The sequence below is a fragment of the Piliocolobus tephrosceles genome, chromosome 1 (assembly GCF_002776525.5).
Source record: "Piliocolobus tephrosceles isolate RC106 chromosome 1, ASM277652v3, whole genome shotgun sequence".
Taxonomy (NCBI): domain Eukaryota; kingdom Metazoa; phylum Chordata; class Mammalia; order Primates; family Cercopithecidae; genus Piliocolobus; species Piliocolobus tephrosceles.
This window is the reverse complement of record NC_045434.1, coordinates 181,749,463-181,762,664: the sequence shown is the minus strand read 5'-3', so window position 1 is coordinate 181,762,664 and position 13,202 is coordinate 181,749,463. Positions and strand designations below refer to the sequence as shown.

General features: G+C 52.9%; 1 protein-coding gene across 2 annotated transcripts in view; it reads right to left on the bottom strand.

Annotated features, from left to right (window-relative positions):
- Nucleotides 1-11,820, bottom strand: part of RIMS3 (regulating synaptic membrane exocytosis 3) — a 46,264-nt gene extending 34,444 nt beyond the window's left edge. For both annotated transcript variants that reach the window (XM_023221587.2, XM_023221586.2), the window contains exon 1: nucleotides 11,508-11,820. The gene's annotated coding sequence lies outside the window, so the exon portion shown is untranslated. The remainder of the gene's footprint in view (nucleotides 1-11,507) is intronic.
- Nucleotides 11,821-13,202: the final 1,382 nt, after the last annotated feature.

The window sequence follows — 13,202 nt, the reverse complement described above, 5'->3', positions numbered from 1 at the left end:
GAAGGGGCTCCAGTTACCAGCCCCGCGCCAAGCCGGAAGGCGCCGCCCGCGCCTGCTGCCCACCCTGGGGACCCTCCTCAGACACCCAGCACAGGCTCGGCCCCAGCCCAGACAGACACTGCCCAAAGAGGTGCACGCATTCCCTGCAACCTCTCCACCCAGGTCCCTTTCAAGGCACAAAGACCCGCGCGCAAGCCATACACCTCCGGTTGGCCCCTCCCATGCGCCACAGAGCGAGATGCACGCTGTACAAAGAAGATGACGTACACAAAACAACAGGCACCACACCACACCCAGCAGGCAATCCACCTAGACACGCACTCCGACACAGCACACACATGCACACAAAAACACATCTTGTGCACCACAGACTCACATGGCATGGAGATGCAGCTATCACAGACTCACACACATCACACAGACCCAAGACACACCCTGCCACACACACACAAACTCGCACACTGCACAAAAACTCCCTGGCAGAGAACTGCAGACAGATCACATGAAGATACATTCACCACAGACACACACACACAGTGCACACACAAGATGCCCTCAGAGACCCTCAGACATATCTGTGAGCTAAAGAGCTACATTTGCCAGGGACACACACACACACACACACACTTAAACTCTCTCATACATACACACACACATTATGCCTTCACAGAGATCCTCAAACATTCACCATGGACACACAAGCACACACCCCACACTCTACCCAGGCCCTCCACCCTCCTGGGGCCCAGGCCACCCTTCCCACTGTGAACATGGGACTAGGGAGGGGGCAGACAGGACTTCCCTCCCTCCTTCCCATCTGCCTTCCCTACTTTGGCCCTGCTCGTGGGCCCTGCGGATAAATTCACTGTGTTCTCCAAGGCCCCCTGGGGTCTGCTGCGAGTTCCCAGGGACAGGCAGTCAGCACAAAGTGGTAGGCAAAGCAGGGAGTAGGGGAAGCGGGACCTATGAGACTCCAAAGCCTTCTGTTCCACTGTCCCTGAGCCCCAAGCTCTGGGACATGAAGCCCCAAGGGCAGCCTTGCCCTTACCTGTGGCTCCCAAAGCTTCACTGCTCCCTAGGCCTCCCTGAGGCCTGTGTTATACATGGGAAGCAGGAGAATTGTAGGGTATGCAGTCCCTACTCCCTCCAGGAGGTCTCAAGTCCTGGCTTCAGAGATGAGGGGGCATCCTACCACATCCAGACACCTCAACTCCATGAGCCCCCCCTCCCAAGCAGGTTGTGAAAACAATGACACAAATTCTCCTGTCTGCAGGGAAATCGTGACAGGATCCTCCTAAAGAAGCCCAAGCCAGGGTTCAAGGTGAGCAGAGGAGAGCAGGCCAGTGCAGCAGGGGGAGACCCCTAGATTTGTTGGGCAGGTGGAAGGGACCTTCAAAATTATCTAGGCCAATAGTGCACATTTCTGACATCCCCATACCACTTCCCAATTTTGCATTAAGTGTACAAAACTGTGTGCCACCTCAATGATTTATGTCAAATCTACAGACTCCTAGGCCGGGCGCGGTGGCTCACGCCTGTAATCCCAACATTTTGGGAGGCTGAGGCAGGCAGATCACTTGAGGTCAGGAGTTCAAGACCAGCCTGGCCAATATGGTCAAACCTCATCTGGATAGTCAAACTAAAAATACAAAAATTAGCCAGGCATGGTGGCATGTACCTGTAATCCCAGCTACTTGGGAGGCTGAGACAGGAGAATTGCTTGAACCCAGGAGGCAGAGGTTGCAATGAGCTGAAATCATGCCACTGCACTCCAGCCTGGGCAACAGAGTGAGACTCTGTCTCAAAAAACAAACAAACAAACAAACAAACAAACAAAAAACAAATCTACAGACTCCCGTCCTGTTTGTTACTTATTTTCTTTAAATTGACACTTTGGCCAGGGGCAGTGGCTCACACCTGTAGTCCCAGCTATGCGGGAGGCTGAGGTGGGAGGTTCACTTGAGTCCAGGAGGTCAAGGCTGTGGCAAGCCAAGATCAGGCTTCTACACTCCAGCCTGGGCGACAGAGTGAGATCCAGTCTTGATAAATAAACAAACAGATAAAAATAAATAAACGGACACTTTTAACTTTAGTGCAACTATTTTCAACAGAAACCATCTTATTAATATAAGTGGAATGCCAATATCACTTTTAATAAATAGAAAATGATAATAAAACAAACACAGTAGGCCAGGCATGGTGGCACACGGCTGTAATCCCAGCACTTTGGGAGGCCAAGGCGGGCGGATCACGAGGTCAGGAGATTGAGACCATCCTGGCTAACACAGTGTAACCCTGTCTCCACTAAAACTACAAAAAATTAGCTGGGTGTGGTGGCGGGCGACTGTAGTCCCAGCTACTCTGGAGGCTGAGGCAGGAGAATGGCGTGAACCACCCAGCGGGGGGTGCAGAGCTTGCAGTGAGCCAAGATCGCGCCACTGCACTCCATCCTGGGTGACAGTGCGAGACTCAGTCTCAAAAAAAAAAAAAAAAAAAAAAAAACCTCTGTAAAAACAAAGTTATGTTATTATGTTGAGCTACATGGAGTTACCAGGGCAATGTTCTGAGCCGAGCCTGAGAGCTCTCTGTTAAAAAGGGAGGGCAACCAGTGTTGGCAAACTTGTTAAAGACACATTAGAGGCTGGGCGTGGTGGCTCACACCTGTAATCCCAGCACTTTGGGAGGCTGAGGCAGGCAGATCAACTGAGGTCAGGAGTTCGAGACCAGCCTGACCAACACAGAGAAACCCCGTCTCCATTAAATATACAAAATTAGCTGGGCGTGGTGGTGCATACTTGCAATCCCAGCTACTCGGAAGGCTGAGGCAGGAGAATCTCTTGAATCCAGGAGGCAGAGCTTGCAGTAAGCTGAGATTGCACCATTCCACTCCAGCCTGGGCAACAAGAGTGAAACTCCATCTCAAAAAAAAAAAAGGGAACCAGCTTTCTCACTATGTGAGCCAATGTTATGCAATGGCACTGAAAGTCATCCCCAGTCCCGCTCCACATACTGGGAAGCTCTAGGCTTGTCCACGTCTTGCAGGAGTTCAGGCACAAGGGCCGGCTCATGCCCTATTGCTGCAGCCCATTCTGGTCATAACAACCCTTTAGAAATTCCTTGGTCCTTTCCACAAATTGTCATAACAGCCACCATCTAATATGAGCCTCAGAGCAGGAATTATCATCCCCGTTTCTGAATGAGAAAAGTAGGGCTCAGAAAGGATAAAAGACGTGTCCATAGTCACAGAGCTTAGCTACGCAGGGGAGATCCACAAGTCAGAGACTTGACACCCACCCAGACACCTTTTCTACTCTACCTGCGTCCGTCTATCCCACAGCTGGCAGCCCTTCCTGGGCAGTGAGGAAAGAGGGAGGATGGTAACCTGCTATCTGCCCATGAGACCCTCACAATTCCAAACAGCAAGCGGGCAAGTCAGCAAATCACTGAGATTAAGAGAGGTGAAGAGATTTACAATCCAGCCTGTAAATGCCTTAACTGCAGTTTCTTTATCTGTAAAATGAGATGACAGGCCGGGTGTGGTGGCTCACACCTGTAATCCCAGCACTTTCAGAGGCCAACATGGGAGGACTGCCTGAGCCCAGGAGTTGGAGACCAATCTGGGCAACAGGGTGAAACCCTGTCTCTACAGAAAAAACAAAACTGAGCTGGGCATGATGGCATGAGCCTGTGGTCATAGCTACCAGAGAGGCTGAGGTGGGAGGATTACCTGAGCCCAGGAGTTCAAGGCTGCAGTGAGCCGTGATCATGCCATTGCACTCCAGCCTGGGTGACAAAATGTGACACTGTCTCGAAAAAAAAAGAAAAAACAATTAGTCAGACATGGTGGTGTGCACCTGTAGTGCACTTCTTGGGAGGATCATTTGAGCCTAGGAAGTTGAGACCGCAGTGAGCCGTGTTCAAGCCACTGCACTCCAGCCTGGGCAACAAAATGAGACCTTGTCTCTAAAATAAAATAAAATTATATGTTTTAAAAAATAAAATAAAATGGGAATAATAATAGTACCCATCTTATAGAGAGTGAAGATTAAATGAAATGTGTGAACACAATGTCTGGCACAGAGTAAGTACTTAAAAAAAAAAAAAGTTTATTACCAGGGAAGTACAAAGAACGGAATCAATACAGGTCAAGAATGAGTGACGGGAGGAAGGCGGGGTAGACATGGTTTGGCTTTTCACTGAGGAAAAGAACGAGTTACATCTTAGAGGATGAACATTTTGGTGGGGAAAAACTCTTCTGACTGTTCCTGCCTTCCTCTTCCCTCTCTCCTCACTCCAAAGCAAGGTGAGAAAATTCAGGCTTTCCTCTTCCTCTCTCTCCTCAGGCCTCTGAATGACATTTGACAGGTTCTTCAGGGCCTGTCCTGAGCACTGCTGCCTAGGAAAAGACTCCCCTTTAAGTGACAATTCCAGGCCTTTTTTCTCCAGCTGCTGTCCAGATGGAAGTTTGGGGCTCAGGCCCAACTGCTTGCACCCACCTTGGCACTCTAAGAATTCCAGGAGATGTCTTTGGAAGCTAATAAAGATCCCCGTTCTCTAAGGGGGACACTGAGAGCCATGTTTGCATGTCTCTTTGATCCTTCCCAGCAGGCTACAGATGATTGGACCAGAGTGGGCACCTGCCCCACTCTGAGCCAATAAGATCCTCTCCTGGGAGTTTGCAATTGGATCTGCCAAGCCCCAAGTTCTCTCTCTCCATGTGGCTGAAACCGAAGGACACAGTATGTGCGTGTCCTTGGAACTATAGGTGGCTTGGTGCCTGAAAAGGCAGAGATATCCAGCCTGTGGAGACAGAAAGGCAAAGATGGCCAGCAGGGTGCAGAGAATGGCTGCTTCAAGTTCCCGTGGCCTTCCAGGTCCCGCCTTCCTCAAGCTAACATTTTCCCTTCCCCTTAGTTCCCGAGAATCCCTTCTATCCTTGTAATAAGCCCTTCTTTATTACTGAAGCTGGTTTGAGTGGGTTTCTGTATATAAGCAAAGACCTAATTAAGACAAGAGAGAAGCTAGGAGCCGGAGGTATGCAGATGAACAATCCTGAAAAAATAATCACTGTGCCTACGATGGAGGAGCCCAGTGCAGTGGGAGACAGCGAGTAAGAGATGTAGACTTCACAGAGATGTGGCCAAGGGAAGGTGGGCTAACTCTGCCCTGGGAGGAGCGGAAGTGCTCGCAGGCTTCACAGTGAAGGTAGCAGCTGAGCCGATTTTGAAGAATTAAGGACGTTCTCCATGGAGACAAAGTAGGGGTGGGGAGGCATTACAAGCAAAGGGAACAGCAAGTGCAGATGCACAGAGACCCAAAACAGCCTGGCGTGTTAGAGGGACTGGAGTTCAAAGTGTGGCCAGGAAGCAGGGAAGACAGGCAGTTGGGCGCACATCATAAAGGGCTTTGAATACCATAAGAAGCCGAGGCCTCTTCCTGTCAGTGACGGGGAGCTATTGAAGTATTTTAAGTAGCAGGGGGTGACAGGGTCAGTTCTGTGTTTCAGAAAGATTGTTCTGGGGCTGCATGGAGAAAGGGCTAGAAAACGCAGGCCTGGAGGCAGGGACCAGTTAGGAGGCTGTAGCACTCCTCATCTAGTCCCTTTATTCACCCACCAGCTCACTGTGTACCTACTATGTGCCAGGGTGAGACAAAACAGGATTCCTGAGCCCATAGAGTTCACAGTCTAGCATGAAAGAGACATGACGGAAAAGCGATTCGAGGGTGCCGAACGTTATGAAGAAGTACAAGGTCCTCTGGAGCAGGGTGCTGTTTACTGTCTGGTTTTTAGGCTTCCCTGCGGAAATGACGTTTGAGCTGGTATCTATCTGAAGGATAAGTAGGAGTTAGCAGGGCCCTGAGAGGGGGCGTGCATTCCAGGATTGGGGACAACACGTGTGGAAGTCCTGCAGCTGAGGGAGAGTGGTGGAAGAAGACACAAAAAGGTAGGCAAGGACCAGATCCCACAGGGCCTCGGAGACTGCGTCAGTGCGTCTGGCTGTCATTCCAAGAAGGCTTGGAAGGGTCCTAAGCAGGGAAATGACACAATCCAACGTTTATCCTAAGAAGACGATGAAAGAAAGCGGGGCAAGAACAAATGTCAGGAGACCAGGTAGGAAGCTGTCACAGTGGCCCAGGTGAGAGCCAATGGTGGCCTGGAGGGGGCGGTGGGCAGCAAGAGGGTCCACGGACTCAAGGCAGAGATTCAGGACTAACAGGGCTTGCTGAGGACTGGTTATGGGGATGTGGGACGGGAAGAGGGGCGTATCCAGGAGAACTTCCAGCTTTCCGGCTTGACCAGGTGGGTGGATGGTGATGCCACAGATGAACCGGGGACCCTAAAGGCAGAGCAGATGCAGGTGTGAGAGTCGGGAGCTGGGTCTGGATCTGAGCTGAAGCTGATTATGAGACATCTAAGTGTGGGCCAGGAAGCAATCACACCTGCAGATTGTTGGGGCTTCTTTTTTTTATTTTTTATTTTTTTTGAGACAGGGTCTCACTTTGTCACCCAAGCTGCTGGAGTGCAGTGACATGAACATGGCTCACTATAGCTTCAACCTCCCAGGCTCAAGTGATCCTCCCACCTCAGCCCCCCAAGTAGCTGGGACTACAGGCACGTGCCACCATGCCCAGCTAATTTTTGTATTTTTTTGTAGAGAGAGGATTTCTCCACGTTGCCCAGGCTGGTCTTGAACTCCTGGGCTCAAGTGATCCGCCCATCTCAGCCTCTCAAAATGCTGGGATTACCAGCACTTTGAGGAGGTATGAGCCACCGCACCCAGCCAGACCTGCAGATCTTGAACCCAGAAGAGATCATTAAAGTCAAGGGAGTAAACGAGATTACCCGGGAGGTAGGGAGGGAGGGGGCAAAACAGTGGGAAGAGGGGTTGGGGCAACTTGAGGAGCCATGGTAGCATCAGGACCTAGGGGCAGAGTGACAAGGGGCTCTGAGCTTGGAAAATCAGGACCATGAAATGCAAAGGTTACCTTCTGTCAACCCCAGAAGGCACCAGGCTTTGGCTCCCCCTCTCCTGGCCAAGCATCATGCCCTTAGCCTGGACACTTTCCAGCTGAGAGAGCCCTCCCTTCCCCAGTGCACTTCTTCCCCTTGGGCAAACTCTAAGTTATCCTCCAAACCCAGGGCAGGTGGTCGCTCCTCCTAGGTGACTTCCCTGGTGTACGCATTGCTGTACAGTTGGACAACCTGGTTTTGAATCCCAGCTCTGCCACTTGATAGCTGTGCGACTTTGATCAGATCACCTCAGTTTCCTTATCTATACCACAGATAATAGTACCTACTTCATAGGACTGTTTAAAGATGAGGATGTAAAGTGATGGGCAGAGAACTAGCACACAGTAAGCACTAAGTAAGTGTTATTCTTATTAACATCCCACCCACCTTGGGACAGTGAGTCATGCCCTCCACCTCACCTTTGGGAACTGTTTGCAGGTCCATGTCTCTCCCTGCCTCTTCCTACCCCTACCTGATTTGTGGAGCTACATAATATGCAGAACCCAGTGCTAAATGAAAATGCAGGACCCCTTGTTCAAAGTCACTAAGAATTTTAAGATGGTGTCAGCAGAACATTAAGTGTGGGGTCCTTCTAGGCACTGGGCCCTGCGTGACCACAGACTCTTGAAACCAGCCCTGCTCCCACCCCCAGCCAGCCCTGGGCCTGGCCCAGAGCTGATGTCAGCCCCCACACAACAGAGTAAAAATGTCAACTGACATTGAGATAGGGTTTATGATTTCCACGTGGAATTTCACTTTATCCTTTTCCTAGAGATAACATCAACTCCATTTTATAGTTGAGGACACAGAAGTTCAGAGATGGGTATGCCTTGCCAGAGATTACCCAGCTCAGGAACTGCAGAGCAGGGATGTGAGCACAGAGCAGCCTGGTGCAAAACCCTGCCTCTTGCCCTCTGGCTCCCCAGGGAGGTTGGGAGAACCTGGCCCCAAGGGCTGAGCTTCGTCAGCAAGGCCGCGGTGAAGCTTAGACCACAGAGAGGGAGCTGGAGGGACTGGGACTGGCCGCCCTCCCTCCTGGGGCCAGCCACATAAACAACCTATTCCCTGGGACCGAGGCTGCTGCACAGGGAAAAGGGTAGGAGAGGGCAAAAAGTCACTCCCAAGAAGGCTCTGCCTGAGGGCCACAGACCCTAACATTCTAGGGAAATCTGCTTTTGCCTTTTCTGCTTAAAACCCTTTAGGGGTTGTCATTGGCTTCAGGATAAATTCCCAAGTCTTCAGTATCCTGCTAGACTAGGAAGTCAGACCGGGCTGTCCTGGGCCTGCCCACACTGCCCCCCTCCACCACACCAAGCCTGTTCTCACCCTCACCAGGGCCTCAGACACACAGTTTCCCTTCCTCATCCCTTCTTCTTTTCCTCTACAACTCCTTGGCACCATTCATGACTCAGATAAGATGTCGCCACCTCCAGGAACCTTTTCCAGATTATAGAGGGCAGGAGAGCAACTTCAGTGATAGGTTCCAGAGCTCCCCTGAGTCCCTCCTTTCTACACACGTGCCATGTGTAATTACCTGCTCTGGGTCATGTCCCCACTAGAATGTCAGCTCCGTGAGGGCCGCCTGGCTCATAGAGCCTGATACATCAGAGGTACCTGGTGGACTGAATGCATCCTTCTGCCACAGAGGCAAGAGGGCCAGGCATTCTTTCTCCTTTTTTCTTCACTCCTCTTGGACCCTCCTTTTCTTGTCCAGGCTTCTTGAGCTCAAGCTATGAAGAGCCCAAAGTTGCAAAGGGAAGAGAACCATCATACAGTATGCACCCTCCCCCTGCCAGCCCTGGACTAGGTACTATACATCTGGTTACTACATTTAATTCCCTAACCACATTCCAGATGGGGTGGAGCAGTATGGGTATAAATTATTCCTATTTTCCAGAGGAGACTGAGACTTGGTAGTTGAGACCACCTGCCTGAAGTGGTAACAGGTTGGAAGCAGAAGGCATTAGATTTGAATCCTGTCAGTCTGATGCCCAAGTGCCTAGTCTCTTCTCTGCCCCAAACCACACAACCCCTGTGACTCACCATTCCTAGCAAGCTCACCTCCAACCAGAGAGCGCTTGTTTCTAACCTCCGCCTTCAGTTCACACACACCCCAGCTGGTAAAGCTCTTCTGTGAGGTCAGCGATATACCAGTGTAGGAGACAGCCCCACTGTCAGTGAGAGGACAGTGTAGAAGTCACTCCTCCCCTGGGTCAACAAAATGCCAGTGTGGGAGAAACACCCCCTTCGTCAGCAAAATGCCAGTACAGGAGACGCACCCTGCACCCCAAGTCAGCAGATTGCTAACAGGAGAGACAGTGCCACAGTCAGCAAAAGGCCAATGTGAGAGACACTTCCCTCCTCTGCTGGGGCCCATGACATTGACTGGGGGGGTACACACAGAGAGCTCTCCAAGGTTGTGCCCCTGGAGCGGGAGGAGGCACTGAGGCAGCTGTTGCCTGGGGGAGAAGTTTGTGGCTGGGGAGTGGGGCAGAGTCAGGTGAGAGTTCTCACATGGCACTAATGAAATCAACCACCAGGCTGCTCCCCCCTCCCCAGGGACCCTCTAGGCTCCAGCTGATGCAATGCCCAGGCCAGATAATTGTTTTCTTCCCTCCTTAAAGGGCCAGCTGCTACTACAGCTGCAGACATCACCCAGACCCCTGACAGACCCCACAGAGCTCAGCACCTGGGCAGGAAGTTGGGCAGCCCAGAGAGTAGCAGCTTTGGGCCTGGGTTCTGTGCAGTAAAATCCAATTAAAGTCCAGAGACCAGAAGCGTCGTTGAGCAACGAGGGAGGGAGAGAGAATAGTTAAGACAGTAACACAGACCACATGCCCTGGGAGAAGGGACTGTGGTCCCTGCTGGGTCCTCAGCACCTGGCGCCTGCACGCCCACCCCAGCAAGTACTTGGCACAGGGGTTGTTAATGAGTTCAGCAGTTAGCTGCTGAGCCCTCCTGAGTGCCAGGCACTGTGCTGCGCAGCTCAAATCCACCATTTCACTCACTCCTTCCTGCTACCCACATAGCAGCTGGGTTTGTTTTACTGAGAGTCTCAGAGAGGGGAAGTGATTTCCTCAATATCACACAGCCAGAAAGTGGCAGAGCTTGGGTTTGAAGCCAAGTTTAACCAACTCTGGGCTTCACACCCTGCAAAGGGTCGGCTAAGTGTAGAACCCCAGGGCTGGAAGTCCCTAAGCAAGGCAATTGGGAACAGAAGGCAGGGAAGGGGTCTGTGGGCCCTAAACAAACACCAAAGGGCATAGTGCTTGGTGTAAGCACAGGTTGCATGGGCCACCTCCCCAGCACACCCCTGCCAACCCACCCACCCCGCCCCCCAACCAAGAATGCTCCATTAGGCTACCCACATGCCCCCAGGGAGAGTTGGCAGCTGCCTGATTACAGACTAATTGGTGACTAGCAGCAACTATTGGGGGCGGGGGCGGGGGGGGGCGCGGCGGGGAGATGGCTGATTAACCCCTTGTTGACCAGGACCAATCCTCCTCCCATGACTTCAGGCCCCAAACCCAAGGAACCCAGACTTAAGAAGTCATCATGGATAGAGGACAGGACCAAAGGGGCAGCAGCCTTCTTCCCTACATCCTGATAACACCCCTGGGGCTAGGGTTGGACACTGATATTCACCCAGGCATCCAAGCCCTGAAGGGCCACATTCAAACAGGCCCTAGGTGGCAGTGCCAGCCAATGCCCCCTGTTCTCCAGCCTTGTTATGCCCCTGCCCACCCCATTCCAGGATCCTTCCTGAGCCTTCAGGACCAGGACACTGAAGAAACCCACTCCTCAGGGCTGAGTTGTCCAGAGGTAATGCGGACATGGGGTCCAAATACCCAGGTGGCCAGTCAGGGAAGAGCTCCTCCCTATGAATGAGAGCATGCCCAAGTTGGCCATCAAGGGTTTTGCCAAGCCTCCCTGAACCCTGGGCTCTGCACCATGCTGCTGACCAACTGCTTTCCCAGCTTCCCAAAGACCCCTCTTCCCACCCCAGGGCTGGAGTCAGCAGCACTCCTTTTCTCTTATGGGGCGGAGGGGGTCCTCTGGGCACCACAACGGTGTCACGTTGGGAGGAAAAAGTGGCTGCTTCTCAACCAGGGCACAGGCAGAAGGGAGAAAGGCAGGCTGCCTTCCAGCTCCCTTTCCAGGAGGGATTTTAAGCACTTTCCAAAAATGCCATGCCAGGCAATGCTGTTGAAGACCAGGGCCCCAGGAGCGCTGAGCATCAGCAAAGAACTCAAGACTCTAGCCCCCCTTCCCCATTTTCCAGGCTTCCCCAAACACCCCACGTTCCTCTCTCATCCCTTAGCCCCCTCCCCAGAGCCCTCTCACACCCTGTGTTCATCCCCCCACCCCCGCCCCGGCACACTCACATCCCTACGTTGCGCTTCATGGCCAGAGCCCCCCTCCCCCCGTGGTCCTCCAGACCTCTGCAACCCCCTCCCCACGTCCACTCCCAGGCGAGCAAGGCCTGCTGACTTACCCGGAGGTGGGGCCGGGGTCCAGATAGGGAGGGGGGCTCCGCAGGCCGAGGCGGCTCCGCAAGGCGGGGCAGGTGCTGCCCCGGGACCCCGCCCCGCGGACCCGGCAGTAGGCGCGGCCCGGCCCCAGGCGGGCGCGGACTCCGAGTGGGTAGGCACGCGGGGCGGGGAGGGGCGGCGAGGGAGGCTCACGGGGGCATCGCCCGCCACCACGGGGGCAGCTCCGCTCCGCCCGCCTGCGCTGCCGGCTCCGCAGCAGCCACCGTTTTCAGTCGCCGCCGGGTGCAAAGCCCAAGCTCGGGCTGGCGGGAGGCGAAGGGGAGGCGGGGCATGCTGGGGGCGGGGCCGCGTTGATGGGCGGGGCCAATGGGGGCCGGGCCTCGGTGGTGGGCGGGGCCTAGGGGAATCCGGGGAGTTTGGCTTGCCGGGTTGAGACAGATCTACATTAATGAGGCCTCCAAGAAGCGGGGTCTGGGGAAGCCTCCGGCCTCTCCGTGTCCCTAGGATGCTCCTGCCTCCTGCCCGGCCTTCCCTCTCCACCACCACCCCTATCTGTTCTTTCTCATCCTTCCTTTCCTTTGGGGCACCTCCCAGGACCTCACAGGCACCGCGGCGCCCCCTGCCCTACCCTGAACCAGTTCCAGGAACGTCAGATGGTAAGAGAAGAAGAAACGACTTACAAACGTCAAGTCCATTTTACAGATGGAAAAACTGAAGCTCAGAGAGGAGAAAAGACTTGCCCAAGTGCCTGGTATGAAGAGAAAGACTTTATAATGTCCCTTTCGGACAGAAGGAAGTAGAGTGGCCGGCCCTGAAGCCCAAGTTAACCTGCTTCCCCTGCGCTCTCTACTTCTAGAGCAATGGTTTTAAACTTGGTGCGATTTTGCCCCCCAGGGAACATTGGACCATGTCTGGGGACATTTTTTATTTTCTCAACGAGGAGGTTGCTACTGACGTCTCATGAAAATAGATCAGGGATGCTGCTACATGCCTTCAACGCACAGGACAGCCTCCGCACCAGAGAACTGTCAGACCCAAAATGTCAGCAGGTTTCTGAGGTTGAGAAACTCTGTTCTAGGGCCTGGCATCTGCCTATATAAACTTCCAAATGGACTCCTGGAGTCCTGGGTTCTGAAGCCCAGGAGGATACTGTGTAAAGTCTTTCCTAGGGTCATGCCTACCTCAACTTGTCTACTTAACCTTGCTTAGGACTGGTCAGTTCTACTCTTGGGCTCCAGTGTTTTGAATTCCACTCATTGACAGAGAGGACAGAATAATTAATATTTGCTGGAGGCATGTAAAACCAGTAGTCTCCCTGCTGAGGGCATGAATTAAAATGTAAATGGGGGCTGGGTGCGGTGGCTCACGCCTGTACCGGTGTTTTGGGAGGCCAAGGTGGGCGGATCACTTGAGGCCAGGAGTTCGAGATCAACCTGGCCAATATGGTGAAACCCCATCTCTACTAAAAACACAAAAATTAGCCAGGTGTGGTGGCACACGCCTATAGTCCCAGCTACTCGGGAGGCTAAGGTACAAGAATGACTTGAACCCTGGAGGCAGAGGGTTGCAGTGAGCCAAGGTCGCACCTGAGTGACGGGGGAACTCTGTCTCAAAAAAAAAAAAAAAAAAAAAAAAAAAAAAGTAAATGGGGAGTGGGAAGGTGGGGAGAAAAAGGAAAATTATTGGGATTAAAGGAT